General features: G+C 45.0%; 1 protein-coding gene across 17 annotated transcripts in view; it reads right to left on the bottom strand.

The window, feature by feature from the left end:
* ATXN1 (ataxin 1) overlaps nucleotides 1-16385 on the bottom strand; it is a 230637-nt gene that overhangs the window by 23922 nt on the left and 190330 nt on the right. The window contains exon 1 of one of the 17 annotated variants that reach the window (XM_069809159.1): nucleotides 553-571. The exons of the other annotated variants lie outside the window; for them this stretch is intronic. The gene's annotated coding sequence lies outside the window, so the exon portion shown is untranslated. Of the gene's footprint in view, nucleotides 1-552; nucleotides 572-16385 lie in introns of those variants that run through there. 17 annotated transcript variants of the gene reach the window in all.

Raw genomic sequence — 16385 nt, 5'->3', positions numbered from 1 at the left:
ACATGTATGTGTTGTAGGACTGCAGGTACCATGGGCGATCTGATTAGAGTCTCAGCTGCCTGCTCATTTATTCTGTTTTTTTTACCAAAAGACTTGTTAGCAAAGGTGATCCCTCCTCTTCCAGCATACTTTGCAGAGAGGTGGTACCACAGAGTGCAGCACAAGATGCTGGGCAGGCAGGCAGGCTGGAAGCAAGGAAGCACTTGCTTTGAGAGCCGCAGGCCGACCCTGCGGCAGGGCTGCTGTCGGAGGGCTGGGCACGTCGGGCAGCTTTCCCCCCTCCCAGCCCACCCCACGGGCAGCACCCTCGCTCCCCGGCACAGAAATCCCTTGCCTCACAGTTCCAAACACAGGCGCTCAAATAGCACGAGTCGGGCCCTGCTTCTTATCCCTGAAACACATGATACTGGTTTACAAATAGAAGATTTCTTAAAATGATAACAGTTGAGTTTATTTGCTTTTTTATTATTTTTTCTTTTAACTTGCCCTGTGAGGCCTTTCAGGCTCGAGGTCTCTATCTTTTCCCTGCAACTCACAAGACCAGAAACTTACTATTTTAGCTAAAAGTGGAATTTCCCATCTCATCATTTGACACCAGGAACCGGAGTTTTGTGAAACTGCGTCATATATCCAGAGACTAGTGATAAAAATGCAAGAGCTGACAATGCTGATTACAGTACAATTTCTTCAAGGGTGAAGCGCTGGACTCCAGAACCCTCTGCCCCTACGGAGGAAGGGGAGAAGGATTTAACTGCTAAGTAAGGGCCTGAGCCCTGGGGCAACGCCATGTGAGCGTGCACAACTTGACACATGGCTTTCTCTCTCAGCTGCACAGCAGAAAGCGCACCTCAGTTGACCCTATGCGAAGCACCTCTATCTGCAGCCATGAAGGAAAGACCTGGGGTTTCAACTCAGGCTGACTGCGAACCGCACGGTCCCGCAAGCAGAGCCGATCCAGGTGTGACGCTGAAGCACGATTCAGCAGCGCAATGTTTTACCACCACGCCGTGCTGAAGCCTTTACAAGCTGACGGAGGTCTGCCAAATGCCTCCAAAGCCCCGCTCCCAAAGCCTCTGAGGTGGCTGTGCCAGGAGCATCGGGACCACCAACCCAAGATGCTCGGGAAGGCAGCGTCCCCCTTCACACACACCCAGCGCCTTCGGTGGCAGCACGGATGCCACACACGTTTTAAAGCGCTCCTTCAACCCCACTGACAGCAGGAGGGAAAGGTGGATCCCACCTATGCTGCTCTGCAAGGGGCCAGATGCAGCATCTAATCTTTTATCTCCTGCACCGCACCGACTGCTGCCAGTGCAGGACAGCAGGTTTACAGGACCAGCTTGTCTGATATTGCACAGCGACATCCTTTACTCTTAAACCCATCCCCTAGAGGCACTTCTGCAGCTTAAATGAATAAATAGAATTAATTTATAAACAAGTATAATACTCAAATTACTTTGTTGATGTTTTTCATTTATCTAAAATGTAGCCCAGCTACAATGGGAGCTGCCTACATAATTTTCCATTGAAAATTTCACATGAGTGACTATAAACGTAGCGACACCCACTCGCCGCTCATTTTAACTTGTGACAGAAACTGTCATGCCTGTATGAACACATTTGCACCGCAGATATGTCACACAGGTCTCCTTCCATGTGTCTGAAAATGCTCGCTAACGTTCTCTCCTTCTTCTGCAAAACAGATTAGAGAGACGCCTGGCTTCGCTGCCAGGAGACATGAATAAGACCCCCACGAAAAATTACAGAAACCGGGGGTGTTTCACCCCTTTGAAGATCCAGCCAGTAACACCAGCAAGCAGCAGCCAACTTGGAGCAGCCATTTTACAGATAAGCATAGGTGCTCATGAGGAGGAATATACCTTTAAGCCTGGCTGATAAGGGGACAGTGTGCGAGCATGGCTTTAGGAGCAGATTTGGAAAGGTCAGCTGCACGCTCGATGCCTTTCCTTGGAAGTCCTCCCTGCAGACTGCTTCTCTGGTAGATTCCACGTGCTAGCAAATTAGACTATAATTAGTCCATCTGTAAAGTGCGAAACGTGAATTGACATTAAATTCCCCTTGAAATGGATTCCAACACCTCGCCTTCTCTCTCTCAGGCTTCATTTGGCAAAGCTTTAACTTGAAGCAATTTTGCATGAGCCCTTGCTCATAGTCCCAGCACACACGCCTCACCGAATCAGGATCACTGACCGTCACCACCGACAAAAGTGAAACGCTAGCAGCTCACCCCGGCCTGGAGGCATGCAGCATGCTGCCCCAGTGCTGCAGAAGGCTGAGAATAAGTTCACCCCCCTCCCCGCCACCACGCCCGTCTTTCTTTCTCTAATTCATTCATTTTTTTCTTCTTCATTCAGGGTCAGCTACGTTTGAGTGTGCCTTGCAGCACTGCCCACTCATCCTGCACAGACCCTCAAGCTGGCAATCTCGACACAGGTAACGTCGTAGGGGTCAGTGCATGTATGTGTGTATGAATCCACATGGGCCAAAAAAAAGCCAGACCAACTCTTCTGCACCTCCTCTCCCCATAAAATGCCTGTCCTGGCCCTGCAGATCACAAAACCAAGTGACTAGTTACTCTTCCTGACCCAGTTTTGCAGGGAGCCTCTCTCCTGCTCCAAGGGGAGCGCGGTGGGCAGATAAAATGGGCACAGAGAGCCAAATCCATCACCAGTGTCACCTGACTGAGGCACAGCGAGGGTGAGATTGCCCTGACCGTTCTATCTTACAAGGCAATGCAGAAAACAATTAAAAGAAAATGAAGTAATGCAGGTTTATAACAACATAGCAGGCTCACAGGCTCCAGTTGCAATTAAAAAACCCACCCGTTCCAACTAAGAATGCAAATCATCAGCGTTGCTCTCAAGCAGGGAACGTTGACAAATGAAGGCGGTGTGCTAACAGGCAGTGCCAGTACTCTTAATTTAAGTATGTGAGAAACAAAGGTATGTACCATCCAGGACTGCCAGAAAGAACTCGCTTTAAACAGCAATCAGAAAGAACTGGAAGGGTTTAAAATTACTTCTCTTACAAAAAACAGATACAAGAAAACCTTTTGCTCCCCTTCTCCCAGCCAACTGAAGAAGGAACGAGAAAATAAAAATCACGCAGCTCCCATAAAGGTTATATAGGAGTTTTGAACTCAGGAACTAAAAACATTCCTCCATTGGACATGTGGGTCCACTGAATCACACCTTGGAAATCCGAATGGACCTTTTGTAAAAGCCACTGAGCCACGAACATGCTTTCTCACCGCTGTGATCACTTCTGCGAAAGCATCTTACCCATCTGCCACTGGAAATCCGCGGCGCAGAGACAAGTGACTCCCCGACACCACTGAAATGGACAAAAGGATGACTAGCTACCTGCAGCTGGTTTCAATCGAAAAGCCGAGTAATTATTGCAGCCCTCTCCTGTGGCTCATATGGAGCGCAGCATGGAGCTGTAAAGTGTTATGCAAGTCTAATGTGCTGCCAGATCTCTTAGAGCAGGCAGCAGCCAAGTCGCTCCCTCCCACCATTGGCTCAGCTTCATTAACTTAATCAGGTATTCATTCATTCATTCACTCACTCATTCAAAAAAAAAAAAAAAAAAAAAAAATTACACTAAACCTGGCAAATTGCCAGTGCCATGCATGCAAGGAGCATGCTCACATCAGCTACTGGGACTGGAAGAAAAAGGGTAATCTGACATCCTGCAAGCTTTGAGAGGGGCATTACTTTTGCACGCTGCCTGGGTGCACACGCACCTTTGCCGCAGCCTCCCCAAAAGCACGGAGGGCTCGGGAGCTGCAGTGGGGGCAGATGCCGGCGCTGGAGACCGTGGAATTGAGAGCAGCCCTGTAAGTCAGCGCAGCCAGCAGGCAGCAGAGTAGAGTACCTCCCCAGAGCAATGGACTAATTAATTAATTTGATTATTTAGGGAGGAAAAAAGGAATTGTGGCAGGATCAACTCACTCATTTTGCTGCAAGATTGCTACCCTTTCTTTCGCACATACCACATACGTTGCAGAGCTTAATACAGACAGAAGGGAACAAAGCAGAACAGAAAGAAAAGAAAGGAAAAAAAAAGAAAAAAGAGGGGAAGCATCACACAACCAATGTTAAGAGCAATTGGTAATGGAAATCTCTGTTTGACCCCTGTATCTGTAAACATTAGGCTTCCTACAGGCGTGTAGCATTCAAGCATCAAATAGAGTCCCCTCCCTTGCACAGCTCTTGCACTTGTTTTTCTTAGTCTTTACATGTAAGTTTGCAAAGAATGTTATTTCTTCCCTCTAGCTGTCATCAGGATGACTTTCACTGCATTTTTTTTTCCAGCAAGCTACAAGAAAGCTGCTTTATCACTATTCCAAAAAGCAGGCCTTGAGAGTCAGCTCTGACTTTACTGTGAAGAGTTTCATGCAGTGAGCCAGGGTGGGCATTAAGGAAAAGGGAGAGGTGTTACATTTCCCACCCTGGAAGCTGAGCAACAACGTGAAAGCAGTCAGCATCTCTCTCCCTTATCTCATTCTGCCCTGCGCGAAAAAATACCGGATGGCAGGTTACTCTGAGCAAGTTCAGAAAAGTAACATGGAAATACAAAGGGCTGAGACTATTTCAAAATAGTGTTTATGGTTATATGATGAAACGATACACCCCAGTGCAAACCCTCAGCCACAGACCTGGCTGACATGCCCCAAGAGCATCCACACTCCTCAGCTTCCTCCAGTGATGCAAATCAGATCTTACAACCGTCCATCTTCTGTTACCATGGAGCACAAACCTTCCCTGTAGGAACTTCAACCTCCTCTTTGCTAGCTAGCCTCCAAGTCACTATTTCTCTTCAGACAAAAAAACCCACCAGGTCTTCTATGGCCACTGCCATAAACCATGATACAAATGGCAAATCAAAGACTTTCAAAAAGGGCTATTAATGTAGGGCCAACATTTAGCTAAAGGTCTGCAGTTCAGATGCACTTAGCAAAAGACCCCAAAGCACACCCGTTACTCTGACCCTGAGTCTTCCTCTGACCATACCACAGAAGCCCATGGTTAACTCCTGCATCCCTTCTTGAATTTCTCTGTAGGTGGACGTACTGAAGAGCACCGAAGTACCTAGCAGACAAGCAAACACACAGCTTCTGGGGAACCAGCTGTTGATAAGTGTACGGGCTACAAGTGAATGTTACATATTGCAGCTCGTCAGTGAGTGAACAGTGAAGCATGGCTGAACGTTGCTTCTTCAACTGGTATGCAACAGCACATAGGATTTGCTGACTAGAAAACAAAAACTACTCAAGATGCTTTTACCTCATTAAGAGAATTAAAAAAGAGAAAGAGATGAAAAGTTGTCTGATGGTGACACGTTTCTTAGTCCTTGGCCTTCTGCACTCCAAAGTGCACAGGACATCAGCCAAGCAGTCTCAAAGTACTCAAGTCAGCCTCCTTCACCAGAAGTTCAGTCTTGAGCTAAGGGCCTTTAAATTATCCAAGCACTTAAACGCTGTGTCTCTTTCATTGCTTTTGTCCCCACCTCTAACCCTTCTCTAAATGGGGTCCGAAGCTTGGAGGTTCCTCCTTTTCACTTTGCCTCCCTTCTCTTGCATCCCTGACACTACTTCATTCGAGACACAATGCGAATCCTTCGTCCTCTGCCCGTGCCTAGCTTCCACTCTCCTGCTTGGAACAGCTGCTCAAGCCTTCTTCACGGCAGAGGCCTGCTTTCCTGGCATCAGGGCAACAAAACCACCATGAGATTCCACCTTCTGAGCCTCTCCTCCATACACGGGAGCATCCAGCCAGGTGTGATTTCTGACACCAGAAGTAGCTGCATGAGTTTTAAAGCAGGCTATCAGAAGAAGGACAGGAACATAAGGGAGCTGGAGAAGAAAACCAGCCCAGTGTTGCGGTTTAATTCCAGCCAGCAACTAAGCACCATGGAGCGACTCACTCACTCCCCGCCCCCAGTGGGATCGGGGAGAGAATTGGAAAAAAAAAGTTAAAACTTTTGGGTTGAGATAAAGACAGTTTAATAGGACAGAAAAGGAAGAAAATAATAATACTAATGGCAATAATAATAATAACAACAATAAAATGATGATGGTAATAATAATAAAAGAATTAGAAAATATAAAACAGGTGATGCACAATGCAATTGCTCACCACTTGCCAACTGATGCCCAGTTAATTCCCGGGCAGCAGCCCCCAGCCAGCTTACTCCCCAGTTTATAGACTAGGCATTGCATCATATGGTATGGAATATTTCTTTGGCCAGTTTGGCTGTCCTGGCTGTGTCCCCTCCCAACTTGTGCCCCTCCAGCCTTCTTGGTGGCTGGGCATGAGAAGCTGAAAAGTCCTTGACTTAGTATAAACACTACTTAGCAACAACTGAAAACATCAGTGTGTTATCAACATTCTTCTCATACTAAACCCAAAACACACTACCACACCAGCTACTAAGAAGAAAATTAACTCTATCCCAGCCAAAACCAGGACACCCAAGAATACTATGAGTATTTTATCCCAAACGATCCGAACTTGGGCAGAGGTTCTAGTTTGGTCTAGATAAATAAAGGGGATGTGGTTTGAGCAATTCTGGTTCTTTCTATGAATCATTTCACTTCTCCCTCTGAAAGAATCATTAGAAGAATGTGGGGTTTCATGATTCAAGGTAGGAGAATGAGAAGGCAATATTTCAGCACTGTGAAATGAGGCTTGCGTGTCTAACCACACCACCATGCTCAGAGTTCACTTCTCACAAGTGTCAAGTATATTTTCTCTTCTGTATCTCTGCAAGCCCCAGTTCTGTCTGTTGTCATCACTCATGGGATTTACCTAATCCCTGAAATGGCAGGAAAAAATAATCTTTTTTTGCTGGAGAAACAGAATCATGTCTCGAGCACACCCTGAAAAAGTCAAATTGTACGTATCGTTATTGTAGCTCCGTTCATCCACCCGGTGTTGACAGCATAAATGCAAACAATGGCCATAACAAAACACTGAACTGCGGTTCCAATGTTTTCAGTGGTATTTCTTAGAGATTTCCACTCGCTTTTGCTGTTTCTCTGCTCACATTCCTCACACTTCAGCATATTCAAGCAGCTGCCTGTTTATACAAATACAGTCTGAAACAGAAACGTTGATTTCCCTTCTTCATCAAAGCTGGTGGCCTTAGCTGTATCCACTGGTCTGAACTAGAAAGTGGGGCAGAGGCAATCAAAAGCTAGCGGTTCATTTAAAATCTATTATCTCATCATTCAGCTACAAAGGGGGACCTCACAACTTTATAAGCACAGAAATTCACCTTTCCAGAGTTTTATTTTTAACGCTAGTGGACTGCGATGTTGACCTTTTAAATTCATTATATCACATTATATACGGCAGTTACAACTTGCTGTACAGCTCCTTTCATACACAAATAAATGGCGGTGCAGTTCCAGACGTTATTGGCACTCCTTGGACCCACACCAGCGAATCCAGCTCATGACTGTGCATCCTCTACTGACAAAGCTCTCCTACCAGCTAGGGCAGCCTTTTGCACAGCACCCAACGAAACTGCATAAACCCTTTTGTAGTGACAGACATGTCCGATTGCAGTTTGCCAATGCATTTCAGTGGGTACTACCTACAGGGCTTTGAAGTGCTCCCTCTAGACTGGGGCTGGTGTGAAAGCTTGTTCTCTAACCAACGATAGCTCGCTAATGACAGGATTTTAGCTTCTGCGTCAGCTAAGGACCTTTGAGAAGCACTCTACCTAAATTAGGGGAAGGGAAAGAGATTCAGCCTGGCATCTGAGCGCTCAAAACCTTTGTGCGTTCCTCTTCAAACCAGTGTTTAAGTGCTGTTCTCCCAGAAAATAAAATAGTTAAAATAGGCTCAGAGCCTCCCACTGCAAAGCAGAACCCAACAGTGAGACTTTCTTGGGAGAAGAAAGCTTCCGGGCAAGTCCCTTGCAAAACCTGCCTCATCCCACCAAGATGCCCGCTCCAACCAGGACAAACACGGAACACTGACAGTCAAGTCTGCTTGCACAGGCACCCTGTGTCTGTTTTGTGAACTTCTGAAATGACAGCTGCGTGATGGGCGTGATGCAACCCACCGCTCTACAGCTTCCCCTGCAGTCGCGGTGACTTTACCCACCATCACCATTCCTATGGCAAAAAGGAAAAGGGATTTTTTTTCCTGGTTTTATTTACACTTGTTTAGTCCTGAACTGAGTGATTCTCCAGGATCTGATCTGCTTACCACTCTCTCTCTCTGCCTACTCTGATTTTTTCTTTTGAATGCATAATGATTTTGCATCTGTTAATCTGGTTTGGTTTCTTTTTCATATGTGGTTTTTGACTTGTAGACTCCTTATGGTAGATATGGAATATAAGCTGTTTCTTCTGCCTTTTGTTCTCCTTGTGTTTATGAATGAATGTTATGTTTCCTTAGAAATGTGAAGCAACTACTGCAGTGGATGATACATAATCTTTCTGGTACAACGCACATGTTAGAAAAATATAGAATAAACATGAGATCATACAACCAAGGTGACTAAAACAACAACATCATTGGTCACAACTTATTTAACTCCTGAGGAGGAAAAACCTTGACAACACTCTGCTATAAGGCTAGTGAAACTACAACCGAAATAAGGTAGACAGTCACTGTTGCCCTTGGGCTAAAATTAAGTAAGAACTAATGGTTTCTAGTAGAAGTAGCAGGAATTTTTCAAGGAAAATTTACATTAGGAAATGTTTGTTTTCAAACCTGAATCTGTTGGAGGCAAAAATGTTTGAATACATTTACAGTTGGGAAAAACTGCTGGAATTTCTTTGTAAATATTTCCCCAGTAATATTAAAAAAAAAAAATCCATTTGCTGGGCCCAAAACAAAGGTTTGTTTTAAAGATTTAATGAAGGTGTAATTAAAAAACGCTGTAACTGCAAGAGAAATCTGGTTTGAAATGAAACTATCTTCTAGCTAGAATACAGAGCTATAGGCTTTGCTGTACAGTTTTGTAAAACATTTTTACCTATTATCTGATTTTAACTTATCTCAGCTTTTCAAGTTTTCCTCCCATTACAGCATGAGACATTTCTTTGAGATCTTGGAAATTCTCATGGGCAGAAATATCATTTCCTCCTAGCTCTGATTTCTAATTAGATTTAAATCTTTCCTAGCGGGGGTAAGACCTACCCAAGCATTTTGAAACATTGCCAGGTTGATTACCCATGTATATAAAAATTCACATCCTTGCTCTTGCCTGGCAAAAACCATGAGCTGCACTGGAAAAAGAGTCTTTCCTCTTCTGTGACGGCATCATTCAACTCAACCCCCAAGGGTGCAATTCCGCCTGCAAAATCTTTCCTTTCGGCTCAGATTGCTGCCGAAACAGCACAGTATCTTCTCTGATGTGCAGCCAGGTTGAGATGACAGCTACCGCACTGGTTTAATGAGAGGGAAAAGAAGAAAGAGAGGGAAGGGAACTGCTGGCCTGTCTGGTGAATTGGGGTTGAAGGAGCTGCAGCATCTCAGCAGAAGCCATAGTTGCTGGTCCATCCTATTCAGTGGGGAAGGAGGGAGAGAGAAGACGTCTCCTATACATACATTGCCTGAGCTGCTGCTGAAAGTTGCTGGCATGGCTAACAGAAGGGGCACTGCAGAATTCCTTGGCTCTCAGGGTGAGGCTACCTTGGCTTTTTGCTGTCTGGAGAAGTGGGCTACTCAGGAGATCTTCTCATGGTCCAGACTGCATTTCTCACATGGACTGCATTGCTACAGCTTTATCAGCGAAACCTTGCACAATTTCAGTTCACTAGTGGGCTGCTGGCAAGGATGGGAATATGCTTGTTACACCTATCCACTAAAAGTGCTGGAAGACTCTCAAAAATTACAGATTTTAGCAGGTGATTTTGACAGCTATGCTTTGTGACACCACTCAGCACAATTGTGCTGAAACTACTCCAGTGAGGAGCTACAAAGGTGGGGTTAACATAACTAGTGACTCATTTGTATCACCCAGGTCAAGATCTTGCCCAGGACCCCCGCTGAGGTCCATGATAGCGGCTACTCAAAGTGTACAACGTGTGAGAGCCCAAGAGGAGCAAAGCACTCTGAAAACACTGTAAGCTGCAGCACAGCCACGCCGCACCAGCTCTTCCATGCAGTCGCACTACCTGCATCTATCAAAACCCCATACATGTCACAGATAAACCACCAGCTGACAGAAAACCAACAAAAAAACCACCTGCGTACCACCCACTGCACAGACCTAATGCTCCAATTAGACTAGGTGCCTCCTCGCCCAGCTTACTTTGTTTACGGAAATATTTCCAGTGGAACATGCAGATAAATCAACCCTGGGATCACCAGTAGCAGCTGCTGCTTTCTGCACGCAGAGCGTTGAGCAAATCAACAGAGATGAGCTCCCGCTCATGTCAAAATCTCAAAGATGTGGATGACAACCCTGGTTAATTAAAAGACACAGGATCAGACTAGAGGAAAATTGTCACTCAGCAGCTTAGACTCAAAATCAAGCTGGTCTGACAAGAAATAGCAGCTTTCCCAATTTTCAGTCTGTGGTCAAGTACTGTTTCTACAGTTCTGGTCTAAAATTATTTCCCCCCACACTCTGTTCTTTTCTGAACCACTGTTTTAGCATTTTTCTTCTTTATTCTCCTCATCTTAGCATTTCTGTCATTCTTGCTTGCTCCTAAATGTTAGTTTCTGTCCTTGATTCGATATCAGTTAAAATGCCACTATCACTAACAGCATGAGACTGAGTCAGAATTGAGACTGCGCACTCACTCATTTCTGACTCTAAGAAAAAAACTACTAAAAGCCAAAAAAAGTACTGTGGATTACATCCCCTCTCACTGATGCCCAGAACAGCAGAAATGCACTACTACAGCCTTTCATTAAAAATGTATATGATTGCTATGAAGTGTTTATTGTGTCACTCTCTATAAAAAAGTTTTGCTCTGTCCTGTCTGTTCCCACCCCCCAACTTTAAGCCTATGGAAAATGCACTGAGAGGCTGGCAGGCTCAATATGGGCATTAATTCATATCTTCAACATGTTCTTAAGGTTGATTGTTTTTGCATTACTCTCATTTTAACCACATAAACCAGTGGTGAAAGAGCGTCCTGAGAGGGCTTTCTTGTACCCTTGCAAGGGGGGGTTATTCTGTTCACGTTCGTTGCAGAGAATCCATACTTTGTAGGCAGCTGAGTACAAAATTTCTGTAAAAACTCAAACTGCTGATCTCAAACAGGGATTAAACAACGTTAAATATGCATATGAATTGCCATTTGTTTTGGATTTAATGGTATTTAAGTATAATCTTTAAAGAGAAGAGACAATGCAAGACAACCTCTCCTTTTTCTTCATTTCCTACCTGCAGAATGTGGCCTGGAAGACTTTGGATGCAGAGGAACTAACAAAACCAGAATGATTCTGGTCAGATAATAAAACTAATAAAAACACTTTCTGAAAGTTACTACCTAAAGTCTTGCTCCTTTACTGCTAGAATTTATTGCAATGGGAACAAGATCAGGCCCTCCTTATACCAGGAATTTATTAATAAGCCAAATCACAGCAGTAGCACACAAGCAATGTGCCTATGAAAACAGCTATAACAGCAAACCAGACTTTCAGAGATTTCCCTTGTAAAACAATACATCAAACATTTCAGTAAGCACAGGCATAATTTTTCCTCTATAATATCTCTAAAACATCCAAGAACCTCAAGTCCAAAATTATTTGGGTACGTTATTATATCAGTTGTTTCCACGCTTATTCAAAAGGACAACCTGAGCCAGTCGCCAAATCAAACCTGTGCCTTCTCTGTAGAGCAGTCCCTCTCTTCCTAGAAGCTCCACCACCCCAAACGATGCTATGCGACTCCAAGCCTCTACGGGCCATATATGCTCTTCCAAATACCCTTCGCATGAGGGTAACTGAGAGCCTTGCAGTAAGATCAGAACTGGGACGGTGTCCTGGTTTCAGCTGGGATAGAGTTAACTGTCTTCCTAGTAGCCGGTACAGTGCTATGTTTTGAGTTCAGTATGTGAAGAATGTTGATAACACTGATGTTTTCAGTTGTTGCTCAGTAGTGTTTAGACTAGAGTCAAGGATTTTTCAGCTTCTCATGCCCAGCCAGGGCACCTGACCCAAACTGGCCAACAGTGTATTCCATACCATGGGACGTCCCATCTAGTTTAGGAACTGGGAAGGGGGGGGCAGGGATTCGCCGCTCGGGGACTGGCTGGGTGTCGGTCGGCGGGTGGTGAGCAATTGCCCTGTGCATCATTTGTACATTCCAATCCTTTTATTACTACTGTTGTCATTTTATTAGTGTTATCATTATCATTATTAGTTTCTTCTTTTCTGTTCTATTAAACCGTTCTTATCTCAACCCAGGAGTTTTACTTCTTTTCCCGATTTTCTCCCCCATGCCACTGGATGGGGGGGAGTGAGTGAGTGGCTGTGTGGTGCTTAGTTGCTGGCTGGGGTTAAACCACGACAGACGGGCTGAAAGCAATTAAATAAGCAGAAACAAATTCCCTCCACGAGCATAGGCTATATTCATGCAGTGGCAGTGCTTGCAAAACACAGAAGACAAAGTCTGTCCTTTGCCATGAGAAAAGAAAAAGCCAGTGATGAACAACAGTCTTTAAAAATAACAGTTTGGCAGTTACAGAAGATTACCTAATTACCATTATATTTAATATTATACGGCTTTAATAATTCTCTGTTATCATCAAGCTACTAGCACTAAAAGAAGATGGGAGATTGGCTCTGATGCCTTACAGGGTAGATAATGGGAAGGAGAGGCTCTGCCCTCTGGGTCCTTGGTTTGGAGCCAGCCCAGGTTGGAAGTGAACATCATTCCTGCTGGGCAGCCTCTCTGAAGTGAGCTGATGTTGTCAGGCTCGGTCCAGTTCCACATTCAGAAAACAAAAAACACCACAGCAATGGAGTGTGCTGGAGATGGGAGTTCGTGAAAACAGTTTGTCTCTGGCTTTTTGTTAGCATACAAATAGATCTTAGTCTGGAATGAGGATATTTATACAGTGATATTTAGTCCAAAGCAAATCTCCCCAACGGTGACTGTATGAAACTTGCATGCACTTTATACTGGTTTAAAACTAGAATGACTTGCCTTGGCGTAACAGGGTTTTTTTTACCCCTGTGCAACCCCGTCAGTTTGGTGCGGAGCAGCAAACCTAGAGACCACCAGGACTGCCAAGCCTTTAGTAACACTGATGGCTGAATGTGCATCTCAGTATTATTATTGTTCTGATTCTTAAAATATCCGAGCAAGGTTCAGCTTCAAGGTGCATCCTGGGTCAGGCTGAATCTGGAAGAGCTACACCGGCAGAAAAGTTTACAGTGGGTCTGTGTTGCCTAGTAGGTCACCTTAAATCCAGCTAAATGAACAGTTAAACCCAGATGAATTAATGCAGGTGCAGGTCGATAAAGAGCTGAACAACGCTTTTTTTTTCAGGTTGGACGCTGCAAAGTCTAAGCTAACACCACATCCCTCGGGACTGCCTCCTTCTCAGCAAAGGCTGCAGCACATTAACAGGGCACAGCAGCTTGCATTGTAGCTGCTGTGCCTGCTCGGTGGATTAATAGAGACTTCGTCCTCTGGGGCTGTCAGTCCCAAACCTTTCAGGAGAAATGAAATCTCCGAAAGAAGAAAAAAGAAAACCAGTACTGGAATTACAACTAAGTGTCTTTCTGACTTTCAAATGAGACCTGAAGCATCTTCATTTACAATTTACTATTTTAGCAAGCACTTTATTGGAAGAGACTATGTAATGGGTTAATTTCCAAATGTCATTTATCTTTACTCACTGGGGATGACTTTCAGTAATTCACTTGAGGCTGCAACACTCATGGATTAATACATCATCCTCCAACTTGAGAAGATAAAAGCCTAACAAGCTCTAACCTGCTACACAGGCTATATTTAAGCAGTACAGGGTAATGATAAATATCTCCCATAAAACGTGTTCTCTTCACACTTCCTGCAAAAACTGCTGAGCGAGCCAGCTGGCGAGATGGAGCCGGTGGTCCTTGCTCACAGCCCTGCCATCCGTGTGCCATGAAACTGGAGCGCTCCCTTCCCCAGCATCCCCCTGACCCCGGGCTGCCCACCAGCCTCCGGAGATGACGCCTGTTTTGTCGCTGGCTGCCGGGACTCGTGGCTCTGCCCACAGCCCACCAGTGCCTCTCCCTCCTGCCCAGCACGCAGGCACGGAAAGACTGCTGGTGGGGGGTTGCAGTTTGGTTTTCCTTAAATGTGCTCCGTTTCCCAGGTCGGGCCAAACATTTTGCAGAACATAATGAAGACCGGGTGTCTCCCCAGAAGGGCTTATAAAACACGGGGGACAACCGTGGCAGGCAGAGTGGGAGTGACGCAGGAACCGGGAGGAGGGGAGACCATGCAGTTGCATACGCGGCTTGTGGGGCCCGGATGCAAACTGAATGACTTCTCGCTTCCTTCTTTCGTGTGCGGGTGGTGGATGCTGATAAGCACGCAGGGACCTCACAGCATGGACACAGAGACCGCGCTCCTGTGTCAGGAAGCTAGAGGAGGTCCAGGCCAGTCCAGCCACAGTTTTTTCAATTTGCATTGTCTCCTGTTGACCAGATGTTACCCCAATGCTTTCCAGGACTGCTTTTAACATCACAAAGATTTAACCGCAGCCAAGTACAATGACCTCCGGCTGGAGCTGGCCTTCCTGCCCAGGGCCTGAAGCCTGAGTGACCTAAACACAGCATCAGGCTCCTCACCCTATGTGGGAACAATCTTGTATCTCCAAGCAATGCTGATACTCAGCATCCTTCCAGCACCACCTTCATCAAGTCCTCTCCTTATCTTTGTCACTGCTTTACACACACTGATCACTCACGTAACTCCCTAGATGGATAGATGAGCACTACAGCCCTCCATCTAGTTTGGAGAAACAGAGCAGAGCAAACAGCCTGCCTTTCCGACATGCTGAAGAGGAGTCCTTGGCTACAGCTGCTTTTCCCAGCCATCAGACCCTGGACGTGTGCCACTGGGAACTGGAAGGGTAAACCATTACAGTTAAAAGCTATAGTTACCTTCTACAGACATAACATATATCCCACCACAAACTTCCTCATCTAATTAATGTGGGAAAAGAAGCCATCCTTCCCCCACCTGGCCATTTTAATGGGCTGAACACATCCACCATAAGACTGTTTCAAAACAGCCTCTTAGGATAAAAGGTTATTTTGTTGTGTTAAAAGCTCCCTAGGCCTTCGCTAACCCTGACTGTGTGGGAGCTGCAGAAGTCTCCCTGTCCTCTCCCAGGGATGTGTCTTCTTCCAGGGTAGCCAAGATCAAGCCTGGTCTAGAAAAAATGAACTCACACCAGCCTTGCCCTGGGCCTCTAGGCTTTAATGAAGTCCTCTTACCATGGCCGGCTGTGCATAATGCGCTCATGTTTACACTTCCTTCTCTCTCTCATGAGTTAGGAGACCATCAGCTCAGAAACAATACGATCAGATTAAGCCAGTTCCACCTTTTCCTGCTAATTCTACTTAACGTTTTATTTAGACAGTGCATTTGGATTCCCAAGGATATTTCTTCTCAGATCATCATGATCTCACAGTAGGTTACTGTTTAAACACGCCCTTGATAACATACCATTGGCCACTACATTTTTCCCAAAACAACTTTGTAGAGATGATGAATTCAGTTTTTCAGCAATAGCGGAAACATGATAAAATATTTCATGCAATCATGAGCTAGTAGCATGAACTATCCTTACCATTGTTTTATCTTTGTCTAAATTTTAAAACACAAAGAGATGCAATAAGAAATGAATGAAGAAAGGTGTATGAATGAATAAGAAATCCTTAGTACCTATTTCCATTTTCTGATTTTAAATAAAGAACTACTGAGACAAACAGCTTTTTTACCGATTCTATAAATAGCTTTCTTTGAAGACGGAAGGAGACACTGGGCCACAAGTTTACAAACCTAGTATATTTTCCCTGCAACTTTATGCTGTTATCAGTTTTGGCTTCCTTTTCTTGTTTTATCCATTTAGACCGTAAGCATTTGGTGAAACAGTCTGGCACTTGTTCTGCACAACACCTCCAGCAAAACAAAGCAAACACATTCTTGGTCAATTCATAAAGTGCTCCCACAACAATAGCATATCTGGCCTCCCAGGCTGCCGGCGGTGGGCAACACCCAGTACCTCACAGAAAGGCAAAAACTATGAAAGCAATAAGAGTAATGCAACTAGGCAGCCATGAACAGTGTAAAGCAACAGAAAAACAGACTTCATCTGACCTCTGCAGTTTCTACTCGACTGCTGAATTGCATTGCTGACATGAGTGGCAGCTGCTGCA

This window comes from Haliaeetus albicilla, chromosome 21 (genome assembly GCF_947461875.1).
Source record: "Haliaeetus albicilla chromosome 21, bHalAlb1.1, whole genome shotgun sequence".
Taxonomy (NCBI): Eukaryota; Metazoa; Chordata; class Aves; order Accipitriformes; family Accipitridae; genus Haliaeetus; species Haliaeetus albicilla.
The sequence above is the reverse complement of the archived record's forward strand: the minus strand, read 5'-3'. Positions and strand labels throughout refer to the sequence as shown.